Raw genomic sequence first — 14137 nt, 5'->3', positions numbered from 1 at the left:
TGGTAGGAGGTGCCTGATAGGCACGGGAGGGGGGGGGGAGGGGGAAGGGGGGATCTGTACCCTGGATGGGGGGGTGGGGGGGGTCTCAGGACCCCCATGCAAGACTTCAGACTGTCAGGCTCGCCGGGCTCTTTTTGGCTCCTGGGCAGGCCTGCTGGGGTGAAAGCATCTGGGAGGGAAGTGAAAACCCCATTCAGTCTGGGCTGAGGAGCCTGCGACCCGAGGTGGAGGGGTCTGAGTCCCTTCAGGGGCTCTGTCTTGTCTGCAGCTCAAGTGTTCTAATGCCACCATCCGGGTCTCGTTGTCTGGAAGGGCAGTGGGAAAGGAGGGCACCGGTGCAGGCAGCTTCAGGGAGAGTGGGTCTGGGGGCCCTTTTCCACAGTCCTGCTTCCAGGCTCTCCACACCCCTGTTGGCTGGGGCTGTCTGAAGGTTCTCCAGGATACTGAGTTGTCCCCTCACTCCAGGAGTCTGGGGTAGGGATCCCAGACCAACTGTCTGCCTGTGTAATGGCTGCCTTGGGTGGGGTTTCCTGATTTGTACCTGGAGGTGAGCTTCCAGACTGTCTCAGTTGGGTCTTGTGTTGCTGGGTCTGTGGGGCTGTGTGTTGATGCGCCTTTGACTGAGACCACCCTTGTCCTCCACCAGAGGCCAGCCTGACAAACAGAAATATTCTAGAATCTTGACATGGCTCTCCCCCTTGGCTCTCTGCTGACTCCCCAAGCCCATAGACCTCCCAGCCTCCCTTCCCCTCTGACTAGGGGCCCCACCCCCACTCGGGTCTTCACTGAGTTTGAAGAGACAGAGGCTGATAGGATTTTAGGAGTCCCTTCCCTCCCTCTCAATGGTCCTAGATAAAACCATCTCAGAGTCCTTGTCCCTATAACAGCAGGAACCACACTGGTCTGTCCATGCCCACTGTGGTCACAGCTGCTATTCTCTGTTCTGATGTCCCTCCCTCCCCATTTCTGCCCAGTGTCGAGACCACAGTCAGAGAGGTCAGCAGTCGGGCACCATCATTTGGAAGCATGGGTGCTTTAGTCCTTCAGATAGTGGCTCAGAATGGCTCAGACTCCCTCATGGTCTGTCAGGCCAAACGATGGGCTCTCAGGGAGCAGGCCCAATGAGTTCAGTCTGGGGTGGACTTGGTCACAACAGTCCCACACTTCTGTTCCAGGCTTAGGCCACTACAGGTTCCAGGACACCAGTAGGTGAGGGGAGGAAACCAGGCACCTACGTGTCTGGGGGTGCTGAATGTTGAATGTACTCTGAGTCGCTCACTTTCACATCTCAGCCCTCACAGAACACTGTTCTAGAACAAGGTGGATAATGAAAATCTATCACGATAACGTAGGTATTTCTAAGTCCTCACTCAAATGCCATGGCTGAGAACAGAGATCCCATCTCTGATAGTTCTTTGTGATTGTTTGCTTGGGTCTGGGCCACAGTTTCAGTGTCAGACACTTGTCATCCGGTTTGACCAGTGTCTTCCGAATTTTTCTGATCAAGGTTGCAAAAGTGTGCCCTTGTGGCGGTATTTCCCACAAACATGTTAGCGTGCTAAGGACCCTGTTTCTCACCGGGGGTTCCTTTAGGGGTTCAGGAAGTGATTTGCTTGAGTAAAAGGACTTTCATTAATTTAAATATTGGAATAACTGTCCAGACAAGATCCAGGAGTTGTGTGTTTTTGTTAACTTTTTTAGTATTTAAATAACTGTGCTATTCGATATAATGGCTGAATTTATGCTGATAAATGTTGGTATCATTTTGGAAGCCACTTGAAACCTTGGGATTGGGCAGAAGGACTCCGGCCCCTTCTGGCCAGTGCTGATAGATGGCTCTCGGCTGTGCTGGGCGCCACAGGGTAGGCCGGGCTGTTCCAGGCTTCTCTGTTCAGTGCCCAGCTCGTGTATCAGGTACTCTTCCACCCCCCAGGTCTTTATTAGGATAACACATTCCAGAACAAATTCAGACCCAAACTGTCTGGTTTAGCTGACTGGTGATGCTCCATGGATCTTCCTTTAAATGTTCTGTTATTTTTTAGAGAGCGCATGGGGGGGGGGGGGGGGGGGGGGGGAGGAGCGGAGGGAGGGAGGGAGGGAGGGAGGGAGAGAGAGAGAGAGAGAGAGAGAGAGAGAGAGAGAGAGAATATATGAATAAGCAGGCTCCACACTCAGCGTGTTCTGTTCTAATTAAGAATTATGGTTTATCCCATTCCAAATATGTACCAGAAATCTAAGGCAAAGATAACATTTTGGTGTTTGAAAGGAATTTATTCCATGATTGCAGTTTTGAGGTTTTATTTGTGTTTGTCTTACCTGGCTGATACATGCACTTGAAGCAGAATGGTCTTCGGGCTACCTGAGTGCCCACAGACCTAAGCTAGTGAGCAGCCCCTCTCCCCTCCTGTGTGGCTGGACCACTGGGGAGTTGGGGACTCGGGATGGTGGCGTACCGCCATCTTCTGGTCACGGTGTGGAATTTTATCAGAAGCTATTATGACATTTTCTGTGTCTGGAGCTCTAGTGCTGGGGCTCAGTGGGTAATCTTATCTTGTCTCTACCCTGACCTCTGGTTTAGAAGTGAGATACAGCTAAGGAAATAACTGGGGCCCTGTAACAGTGAGTGGACTAGTCCAGAAAACAAACCACAGAGTGTTTCAGACAGAAGATTGATTACAATAATGTTGGGAGGGCAAAGCAGGGAGTAAAGGTACCCAGAGGTTAACGACCACTGAAGCCTTTCACCCCAAACTGCAAGGGCACAGCCCTGTAACTGGTGCCCATGGGACACGCTGGGGCCGTGTGCTCGCTAATGGGTACCTGACTTCCCCACCATGTACTTACTGTGGAAACTTCACATCCATCTCAGTGCGCATGTGAGCACACACACACACTCCTAGATGCATCTCTTCCCCCAAATCTCCAGGCAGGAAGGCAGGAGACCTGGATTCTAGCTTGAGTTTCTCTTTCCCTGACTGGCCGGGCCTCCGAGGAGAAGAGCGGAGTCATCCTGGTATGCGGCAGGGGCCACCCTGTGGCATAGGGTTGGACCCCACGTTGGCACGTGGCAGGATTTAATGATGAAATGTTTATCAAGTGCTGGATCCGTTCAGTTCCTGGTGAGAAACTGGTGGCACAAACCAGAAAAGAGGTAATGGAGGTGGATTTAGTAGGAGAACTACTGACGGAGCTGTGGGCCTCAGGGGAGCCAAGCAGGGTGGTGCAGCAGCCATTCCTGGCCCTGTCGTGAGGGTGCGGGGACCTGGCAGGTATCAGCACCAGTGGGAGCAGCCCCACAGGAACTGAGGCCTTCGGAGGAGGAAGGCAGCACCTGCCAGCCTGCCCCATGACAGGAAGGGCACAAGTGGAATAATTACCCTGGCCCCCGGCTCTGCCCACTGCCCTGTCCTGTCAGCTCCCCCTGTTGGCCAAGCCACCTGAACCAGAGGGCAGGGGAGCCTGGCTGGTGCAGATGCGGAGAGGTCAGCTTGTGAGTGCGGAGCAGGGTGAAAAATCAGGTAGGACGGGCCTGGTGGGCAAACAGGGCATCCGGCACGAGAGCCTATTTGCCCTGGGAGGCACATGGCTGGTGTAGTGTCATTCAAGGCCATGGGGTTAATGCCATAGCAGGACTTGGTTCCCAGCTCCCAGGGATTTTCCACTACACCCCGTGACCTGCTGCCCCTTGATTCCCAGGAAGCCCAGCCTAACAGAGGTTTCTCGTGCCCAGGTTCCCACTGGGGGTCTCCCTGGCTGCAGAGTGGGATTCAGCCTCCAGGTGATGCAGGAAGGCCCTGCCTTTGCTCTCTGTCTTGCTGATCCCTCCACCTTTACCCCCACGAGAGAGAGGTGCTGCTCTGGCATTGTCTATTGGTTGGGGTCTAAGCTGGGGGAGGCGTAGAGGGTGTCTTCCCTGGGGGAGGTTGAATCCATCCAGAGGGAGTGTGACTTGCTCAAGGTCACATGGCCAGGAGGACTAGCCAGCTTCTCCTGACTCCCACGTGGAATCTTGGACTCTTGCTGCTCCACGCTGCCCAGGTCCAACCTCCTACCCTGCCCTGTCCTGATGGGGAGGGGGCTCAGGTTCACCACCAGGTAAGTGTATTACAATATTGACTATTCCCTTTGCTGTACTTTTCATCCCTGTGACTTATTTTATAATTGTAAGTTTGTACCTCTTAATCCCCTGCACCCATTTTGCCCCTCCCCCCACCCCTTTCTCTTTAGGTAACCACCAGTTCTCTATGAGTGTATCTTTCTTTTGTTATTTGTTCATTATATTTTTTAGATTTTTTTAAAGTTTATTTTTGAGAGAGAGCACGTGCGCAAAGTGGGGGAGGGGCAGAGAGAGGGAGAGAGATAATCCCAAGCAGGATCCTCACTGTCAGTGTAGAGCCTGACACGGGGCTCAAACTCAAACCATAAGATCATGACCTGAGCCAAGATCAAGAGTCTGACACTCAACTGACTGAGTCACCCAGGTGCCCCATATTATTTAGAGTGTACATGTAAGTGGAATTATACGGTATTTGTCTTTATCTGACTTATTTCACTTTGCATGATACCCTCTAGCTTCATCCCTTGTTGCAAATGGCAAGATTTCATTTTTCTTTTTATGACTTAGTAGTAGTCCATTGTGTGTATACACACACACACACACACACACACACACACACACACACACACCCCTTTATTCATCCATTGATGGATAGATTGCTTCCATGTCTTGGCCATTATAAAATACTGCAAAAACATAGGGGTATATATCTTTCTGAAGTAGCATTTCTGTTTTCTTCAGGTAAGTACCCAGAAGTAGAATTACTGGATTGTATGGTATTTCTATTTCCAATTTTTTCAGGAAGCTTCAGACTGTTTAGAGTGTCTGCACCAGATTGCATTCCTACCAACAGTGCACAAGAGCTCCCTTTCCTCCACATCCTCACTAATACTTGTTATTTCTTGTCTTTTTGATTCTAGACATTCTGACATGTGTAAGGGGATATCTTATGGTTTTGACTTGCATCTCCTTGATGAATAATGATGTTGAGCATCTTTCCATGTGTCTGTTGGCCACCTGTATATCTTCTTTGGAAAAATGTCTATTCAGGTCCTCTGCCGTTTTTTAATTGGATTGTTTTTTGGTGTTAAGCTGTAGAACTTCTTTTATTTTGGATATTACTTGGATATTTTATAAATTTTAAAATTTTGGATATTAACCCCTTATCAGATATATCATTTGCAAGATCTCCCATTCAGTAGGTTGCCTTTTTGTTGATGGTTTTCTTTGCTCTGCAAAAGCGTTTTAGTTTGATGTAGCTTCAGTTGTTTATTTTTGCTTTTATTTCCTTTGCCTGAGGAGACCTATCTAGAAAAATGTCGCTAAAGCTGATGTCAAAAGAGAGACTTGTGTGCGTCAGTAGTTGATTTATATTTGTTGGTGGGTAGCATTCCATTGGATGGCTGGACCTGAATTGATCCTTTCACCAGTTGAAGGACAGGTTGTTTCCAGTTTTTGGTGATTATGAATACAGTTGCTATAAGCATTTACATACAGGTTTTTCTGTGACCATAAGTTTTCAATTCTCTTAGGTAAATACTTAGAATAGTTTGTATTGTTTCCCCACCTGCCCCCTCTAATCTAATAGGTGTATAACGGCATCTCATTGCAATTTTAGATTTCTTTAGTGGCTAGTGATGTGGATCATCTTTAATGAAGGTTGCCTCTTGTATATCCTCTTTAGTGAAGTAGCTGTTCAAGTCTTTTGCCCATTTTTAATTGGGTTTTCTTGTTGAGTTTTAAGAGCTCTTTTTTTTTATTTATTTTGAGAGAGTGAGTGTGGGAGGGGCAGAGAGAGAATCTGTCAGCGCAGAGCCCAAACCCACAAACCATGAGATCATGACCTGAGCTGAAATCAAGAAACGCTCAATCCACTGAGCCACCCAGGAGCCCAAAGAGTTCTTTATATATGGGATATAGGTTTGTAGGGGCTCAAAGAATTTGGGGGCTGATCAAGGAAAAACGTATAACCACAAGAGGCAATGACACACAAACTTTACTGAGTGGTGCTTGGAGGGGAAGGTCCTCATATCACAAGACCGTCTAGAAGCTTGTGGTGTAGAAGCCACCATCTGGAGGGGAGGATGGCCTCCTGGAGAGGAGATAGAGGTGGGACAAGGGGACTTAGATGTCTAGGTGAGGTAGCCCGGCAGCACAGCTTGTGCACATGCGTGTTGAGGGGGAGGGGTGAGGCTCTGGGTCAAATAGTCCCGAATGACCGTGGCAGCCTGGGGCTTATAATCAGAAGGTTCTGGCTTATCAGTGGGGAATAGCAGTCAGGGGAGGTTTTAATGGGGGTATAAAAAGCAGACAGGCTCTAAATGGCTAAAAATCTGCTTGTTTGGGCTATTTAAAAAATAATGTGTTAAAATTTGAATCTGGCATTGGCAGGCTTTTGAGGTAACTGGTCTCTTGCTTGTTTTTTGGAGCCAGTGATAAAGCACCTTAGGAATCTTAGGATCCAGAATCATAGAAGGTCACACACTAGGATTTTAAAACCTTTTTTCCCCCTAGCCAGTCTGACCATTGAGTAGTAGAGAGCCAGGAGAATTGACCCAAAAAGGAAAAAATTTTCTTTTTTGTTAGATCAATATTATGGTGCCTTTGGTGTGTGTCCTGTACTCAGTAAAACTTGGTGTGTTTACCTATAGGCAGCAGGATGTGCTAACCAGCACTAGACCTGCTCTCCTTTAGCAACCAGTGAGCCCTGTGGGGCTGGAGAACACTGAATGTTTGGTTGTACTGGTGAAGGTAGGTACTTCTCAGGTAAGGAAGTGACACAGCCACAGAGTAGAAGTTAAAGTTGAAGGTCATCTGCAGGGCAACTGTTTGTGTCCTGGGACTTGCCCATATGGTGGTACCCCATTCAGGGCAATTAATTCTGTTAAATTACAAAAATTCAACCAAGTAAATTTTATTTTCTGTTTTTAAAAGTTTTAATGTTTATTTTTGAAAGATAGAGGGTGAGCAGGGGAGGGGCAGAGAGAAAGGGAGACACAGAATCCGAAGCAGGCTCCAGGCTCCGAGCTGTCAGTACAGGGCCCGATGTGGGGCTCAAACTCATGGGCCTTGAGATCATGACCTGAAGTCAGATGCTTTAACCAACTGAGCCACCGAGGTGCCCCTCAACCGAGTAAATGTTAAAGATTGAATTGGCTTTATTAATTCATTTGTGAATTGGACAGCATCCCCATCTAGCAAGTAAAGGGAAGCTCCAAAGGGCTACAGAAAAGGAAATGTTTTTAAAGCTAGGGAATGGGGGAAAAAGGGAAATTATTATCAACAAACCCATTGTTTTAGGCAAGGTTGTGCTCCTAAAGGGAATGGAAAGGGTCTAGCAGTAAATTTCCTAGTGCTGACCAGGATATTCCCATGTTGACCAGGTAAAGGTTACATTTCTGGGGGGCTGAAACTGCAGTTAGGTTAGGGTCCCAAATCACTAAACCAAGACGTAATACCTAACTTATGGGACACCATTTGGGGCCTGTGGTTCTCTTATTCACGGTTCTAGCTCTTGGGGGTCAGGAGCAGGCCCAGCTTAGTGGAGCGGAGTGAAGAACAAGGTTTTAGAGAGGACGTGCCTCTCTCTCCGGTAAAGTTTTTAGTAAGTAGAATGTATTAGTCAAATCAATAAACCATTCATTCATGTTTTTTGAATGTATCCGTTAAAGCAATGATATCTAATAGAGGAGTTGTGATGAAAGGAATAGCCCTGTTTAATTCTCTATGGTCTATAGTTAGCCCACACTCATAATGGTGGCTTTTAGCACTGAGGGTCCCAGGGAAATGAAAGAAGGGAGGGGGGAGTCAGTACCCCTTCTGTAACTAAGTCAGCTGTAGTGGGCCTTCACTCTGCAGGGTCCAGCCTTACTGGTAGTCCCCAGCAGCTGGGGCCCACCCACGGAGCTTCCTGGGGCTGAGACAAATAAAACCTGGCCTGGTTTAGGGAGCACAGGTCAAAAGTGAACTGCCAGAGCCTTGTAGGGATGTTTACAAAAAGAAGGGGCTAAAATATCACTAAGGTTTATTATTTCTGTGGTTTCTTGAATTCTTTTTACCCCAAATCCAAATTAGAGTAGTCCCTTTATTAAACCTTCATCTGTATATGACCTCTCTCTAGTTCTGGAACCTTCACTTACGTCAACTCCACCTCCAAGGAGAAGGAGGAGCTGAGAGAGGCAGCCATCCCCATCATCCTTCTCCAATGGGTAGACTTCCCTTCAGTTTACCTACAAGGGAAGGACAGTTACTTTTCCGAGGGTCCCGGACCTTGCAGCTGTGTGACCTGAACTCCACTTTGGCAGGGATCCTGTATTCCATCCTGGAGTCCTTAAAAAGTCTATGAATAAGGCATGTGGCATTTGTTGGCTTTTCTGGATTTATCCTCCCCCCCCCCTTTTTTCTTTCCCCAACTTAGAAGGTTTCTCTTCAATTCCAGCCACCTTAACCATGGATTTTAAGGTTTTTTGCATTTGCAGTTTTGAACAATGTTTGGTTCTGTGTGTAGAAAGTTTTCTCTGCATATCTTGACCACTTTTTTCTGGAAAATGAAAGCCCAAAAGCAGTTCAATTGTGTGTCTTTAGCTTAGGTTATTTAGAAATCACAGACGCCGTGGGATCCTATTTGCTCCTCTTTCCTTGGACAAGTTACATTCTTTGTGCTCATGCACATATAAGTCCACCTATTTCACACACTTTTCCTCTGTCACATCTTACCTTTGTAACAGAGATTCTAATCAAGAAAAATGACCTCGCTGCCTTTCCTTACTGTGGCTACTTTTGTTTTTTCAGTTGAGGTAAAATTGGTATATAACATTAGTTTCAGGTGTATGCTATGGCTACTTCTAAATCGATTTCCTAAAAGTCAGTGAAAAGGATCTTTTAAGAATATACATCTATAGGGCCACCTGGGTGGCTCAGCCTGTGAAGCATCTGACTCTTGATTATCGGTTCAGGTCATGATCTCATGGTTCGTGAGTTTGAGTTCCACATCAGGCTCTGCACTGACAGGGCAGAGCCTGCTTGGGATTCTCTCTCTGCCCTTCCTCCATGCTCGCTGGCTTGCTCTCCCTCCCTCCCTGAAAATAAAATTAAAAAGAATACAGGTCTATAAAATATAGGTCTTTTTTCTCTTTTGTTAAAAAAAAAAAAAAAAACAAAACTATGTGGATTATATCTTGCAAATGTCTGTGTGACTTAACACTTTGACTTTCTACCCTTCGGTTAGTAGTGTTCCTCGCTGACTTCAGCCACCTAGACTTCCTTTGATTCTGACTTTTTATTTTTTATTTTTTTATTTTTTAATATATGAAATTTACTGTCAAATTGGTTTCCATACAACACCCAGTGCTCATCCCAAAAGGTGCCCTCCTCAATACCCATCACCCACCCTGCCCTCCCTCCCACCCCGCCCTCCCTCCCACCCCCCATCAACCCTCAGTTTGTTCTCAGTTTTTAACAGTCTCTTATGCTTTGGCTCTCTCCCCCTCTAACCTCTTTTTTTTTTTTTTTTTTTTTTCCTTCCCCTCCCCCATGGGTTTCTGTTATGTTTCTCAGGATCCACATAAGAGTGAAACCATATGGTATCTGTCTTTCTCTGTATGGCTTATTTCACTTAGCATCACACTCTCCAGTTCCATCCATGTTGCTACAAAAGGCCATATTTCATTTTTTCTCATTGCCACGTAGTATTCCATTGTGTATATAAACCACAATTTCTTTATCCATTCATCAGTTGATGGACATTTAGGCTCTTTCCATAATTTGGCTATTGTTGAGAGTGCCGCTATAAACATTGGGGTACAGGTGCCCCTATGCATCAGTACTCCTGTATCCCTTGGATAAATTCCTAGCAGTGCTATTGCTGGGTCATAGGGTAGGTCTATTTTTAATTTTCTGAGGAACCTCCACACTGCTTTCCAGAGCGGCTGCACCAATTTGCATTCCCACCAACAGTGCAAGAGGGTTCCTGTTTCTCCACATCCTCTCCAGCATCTATAGTCTCCTGATTTCTTCATTTTGGCCACTCTGACTGGCGTGAGGTGGTATCTGAGTGTGGTTTTGATTTGTATTTCCCTGATAAGGAGCGACGTTGAACATCTTTTCATGTGCCTGTTGGCCATCCGGATGTCTTCTTTAGAGAAGTGTCTATTCATGTTTTCTGCCCATTTCTTCACTGGGTTATTTGTTTTTCGGGTGTGGAGTTTGATGAGCTCTTTATAGATTTTGGATACTAGCCCTTTGTCCGATGTGTCATTTGCAAATATCTTTTCCCATTCTGTTGGTTGCCTTTTAGTTTTGTTGGTTGTTTCCTTTGCTGTGCAGAAGCTTTTTATCTTCATAAGGCCCCTGTAATTCACTTTTGCTTTTAATTCCCTTGCCTTTGGGGATGTGCCGAGTAAGAGATTGCTATGGCTGAGGTCAGAGAGGTCTTTTCCTGCTTTCTCCTCTAAGGTTTTGATGGTTTCCTGTCTCACATTCAGGTCCTTTATCCATTTTGAGTTTATTTTTGTGAATGGTGTGAGAAAGTGGTCTAGTTTCAACCTTCTGCATGTTGCTGTCCAGTTCTCCCAGCACCATTTGTTAAAGAGACTGTCTTTTTTCCATTGGATGTTCTTTCCTGCTTTGTCAAAGATGAGTTGGCCATACGTTTGTGGGTCTAGTTCTGGGGTTTCTATTCTATTCCATTGGTCTATGTGTCTGTTTTTATGCCAATACCATGCTGTCTTGGTGATGACAGCTTTGTAGTAGAGGCTAAAGTCTGGGATTGTGATGCCTCCTGCTTTGGTCTTCTTCTTCAAAATTACTTTGGCTATTCGGGGCCTTTTGTGGTTCCATATGAATTTTAGGATTGCTTGTTCTAGTTTCGAGAAGAATGCTGGTGCAATTTTGATTGGGATTGCATTGAATGTGTAGATAGCTTTGGGTAGTATTGACATTTTGACAATATTTATTCTTCCAATCCATGAGCAGGGAATGTCTTTCCATTTCTTTATATCTTCTTCAATTACCTGCATAAGCTTTCTATAGTTTTCAGCATACAGATCTTTTACATCTTTGGTTAGATTTATTCCTAGGTATTTTATGCTTCTTGGTGCAGTTGTGAATGGGATCAGTTTCTTCATTTGTCTTTCTGTTGCTTCATTGTTAGTGTATAAGAATGCAACTGATTTCTGCACATTGATTTTGTATCCTGCAACTTTGCTGAATTCATGTATCAGTTCTAGCAGACTTTTGGTGGAGTCTATCGGATTTTCCATGTATAATATCATGTCATCTGCAAAAAGCGAAAGCTTGACTTCATCTTTGCCAATTTTGATGCCTTTGATTTCCTTTTGTTGTCTGATTGCTGATGCTAGAACTTCCAGCACTATATTAAACAACAGCGGTGACAGTGGGCATCCCTGTCGTGTTCCTGATCTCAGGGAAAAAGCTCTCAGTTTTTCCCCGTTGAGGATGATGTTAGCTGTGGGCTTTTCATAAATGGCCTTTATGATCTTTAAGTATGTTCCTTCTATCCCGACTTTCTCAAGGGTTTTTATTAAGAAAGGGTGCTGGATTTTGTCAAAGGCCTTTTCTGCATCGATTGACAGGATCATATGGTTCTTCTCTTTTTTTTTGTTAATATGATGTATCACGTTGATCAATTTGCGAATGTTGAACCAGCCCTGCATCCCAGGAATGAATCCCACTTGATCATGGTGAATAATTCTTTTTATATGCTGTTGAATTCGATTTGCTAGTATCTTATTAAGAATTTTTGCATCCATATTCATCAGGGATATTGGCCTGTAGTTCTCTTTTTTTACTGGGTCTCTGTCTGGTTTAGGAATCAAAGTAATACTGGCTTCATAGAATGAGTCTGGAAGTTTTCCTTCCCTTTCTATTTCTTGGAATAGCTTGAGAAGGATAGGTATTATCTCTGCTTTAAATGTCTGGTAGAACTCCCCTGGGAAGCCATCTGGTCCTGGACTCTTATTTGTTGGGAGATTTTTGATAACCGATTCAATTTCTTCGCTGGTTATGGGTCTGTTCAAGCTTTCTATTTCCTCCTGATTGAGTTTTGGAAGAGTGTGGGTGTTTACAAATTTGTCCATTTCTTCCAGGTTGTCCAATTTGCTGGCATATAATTTTTCATAGTATTCCCTGATAATTGTTTGTATCTCTGAGGGATTGGTTGTAATAATTCCATTTTCATTCATGATTTTATCTATTTGGGTCATCTCCCTTTTCTTTTTGAGAAGCCTGGCTAGAGGTTTGTCAATTTTGTTTATTTTTTCAAAAAACCAACTCTTGGTTTCGTTGATCTGCTCTACAGTTTTTTTAGATTCTATATTGTTTATTTCTGCTCTGATCTTTATTATTTCTCTTCTTCTGCTGGGTTTAGGCTGCCTTTGCTGTTCTGCTTCTATTTCCTTTAGGTGTGCTGTTAGATTTTGTATTTGGGATTTTTCTTGTTTCTTGAGATAGGCCTGGATTGCAATGTATTTTCCTCTCAGGACTGCCTTCGCTGCATCCCAAAGCGTTTGGATTGTTGTATTTTCATTTTCGTTTGTTTCCATATATATTTTAATTTCTTCTCTAATTGCCTGGTTGACCCACTCATTCGTTAGTAGGGTGTTCTTTAACCTCCATGCTTTTGGAGGTTTTCCAGACTTTTTCCTGTGGTTGATTTCAAGCTTCATAGCATTGTGGTCTGAAAGTATGCATGGTATAATTTCAATTCTTGTAAACTTATGAAGGGCTGTTTTGTGACCCAGTATATGATCTATCTTGGAGAATGTTCCATGTGCACTCGAGAAGAAAGTATATTCTGTTGCTTTGGGATGCAGAGTTCTAAATATATCTGTCAAGTCCATCTGATCCAATGTATCATTCAGGGCCCTTGTTTCTTTATTGACTGTGTGTCTAGATGATCTATCCATTTCTGTAAGTGGGGTGTTAAAGTCCCCTGCAATGACCACATTCTTATCAATAAGGTTGCTTATGTTTATGAGTAATTGTTTTATATATCTGGGGGCTCGGGTATTTGGCACATAGACATTTATAATAGTTAGCTCTTCCTGGTGGATAGACCCTATGATTATTATATAATGCCCTTCTTCATCTCTTGTTACAGCCTTTAATTTAAAGTCTAGTTTGTCTGATATAAGTATGGCTACTCCAGCTTTCTTTTGGCTTCCAGGAGCATGATAAATAGTTCTCCATCCCCTCACTCTCAATCTAAAGGTGTCCTCAGATCTAAAATGAGTCTCTTGTAGACCCTTTGATTCTGACTTAAGTCAAACATGCAACTATCCCAGAACTGTCAGGTGCTGTTTACAGTGTATCTCCTTGCTAACTTCTCCACCCAACCTTGTTGTCTCCAGAGACCCCTCACTGGGCTTCCTTTCCTTTTTCCTCCAGGTCACAGCTTAATGTTTACTTTGACCCGGGGGCCTGGATGGCTCAGTTAAGCATCCTACTTTGGCTCAGGTCATCACCTCACAGAACGTGAGTTCAAGCCCCACATCCGGCTCTCTGCTGTCAGCACAGAGCCTGCTTTGCATACTCTGTCCCACTCTCTCTGCCTCTCCCCTGCTCGCACTCTCTCTAAAAAATAAAATAAACATTCAAAAAAAGTTTATTTTGACCAGGAGGGGACAGTGGGCACATTAACAAACCCATACTGCTCACTGGAGAAATCTCCCATTGAGATTACATTCCCATTACAGTACGATCTACTCCCTCAGGCCATCTTTCTTCCAGTCCTCTCCACCTCTCAAAGCCAGGACGGTAGACCTGGGGCTCTTAGGTTTGATTTTTTAGTACTCTCATCCCTGAACTCTGAATCCTGAGCCAGTGATACAAACTTAGGGGACAGTTTTGTTTTTTTTTTTTGCCTCCATTACAATGGCTGTGGTGATACGGAAATTGAAACTTTCATGTGATGTAGCTTTAGCTATATTTTCTACTTCCTAGTCCTTTTAAGCATTTTTTTTTTATTACCATTTATATTCTGAGTCTCTTCTAGCTACCTTTAAGTATTAATGTCTATGTTTTTCTAATATTTATTTTTTGCTTGCATCTTACAGAATTTTT

The sequence above is a fragment of the Panthera leo genome, chromosome A2 (genome assembly GCF_018350215.1).
Source record: "Panthera leo isolate Ple1 chromosome A2, P.leo_Ple1_pat1.1, whole genome shotgun sequence".
NCBI lineage: Eukaryota > Metazoa > Chordata > Mammalia > Carnivora > Felidae > Panthera > Panthera leo.
This window is presented reverse-complemented; position numbering follows the sequence as displayed.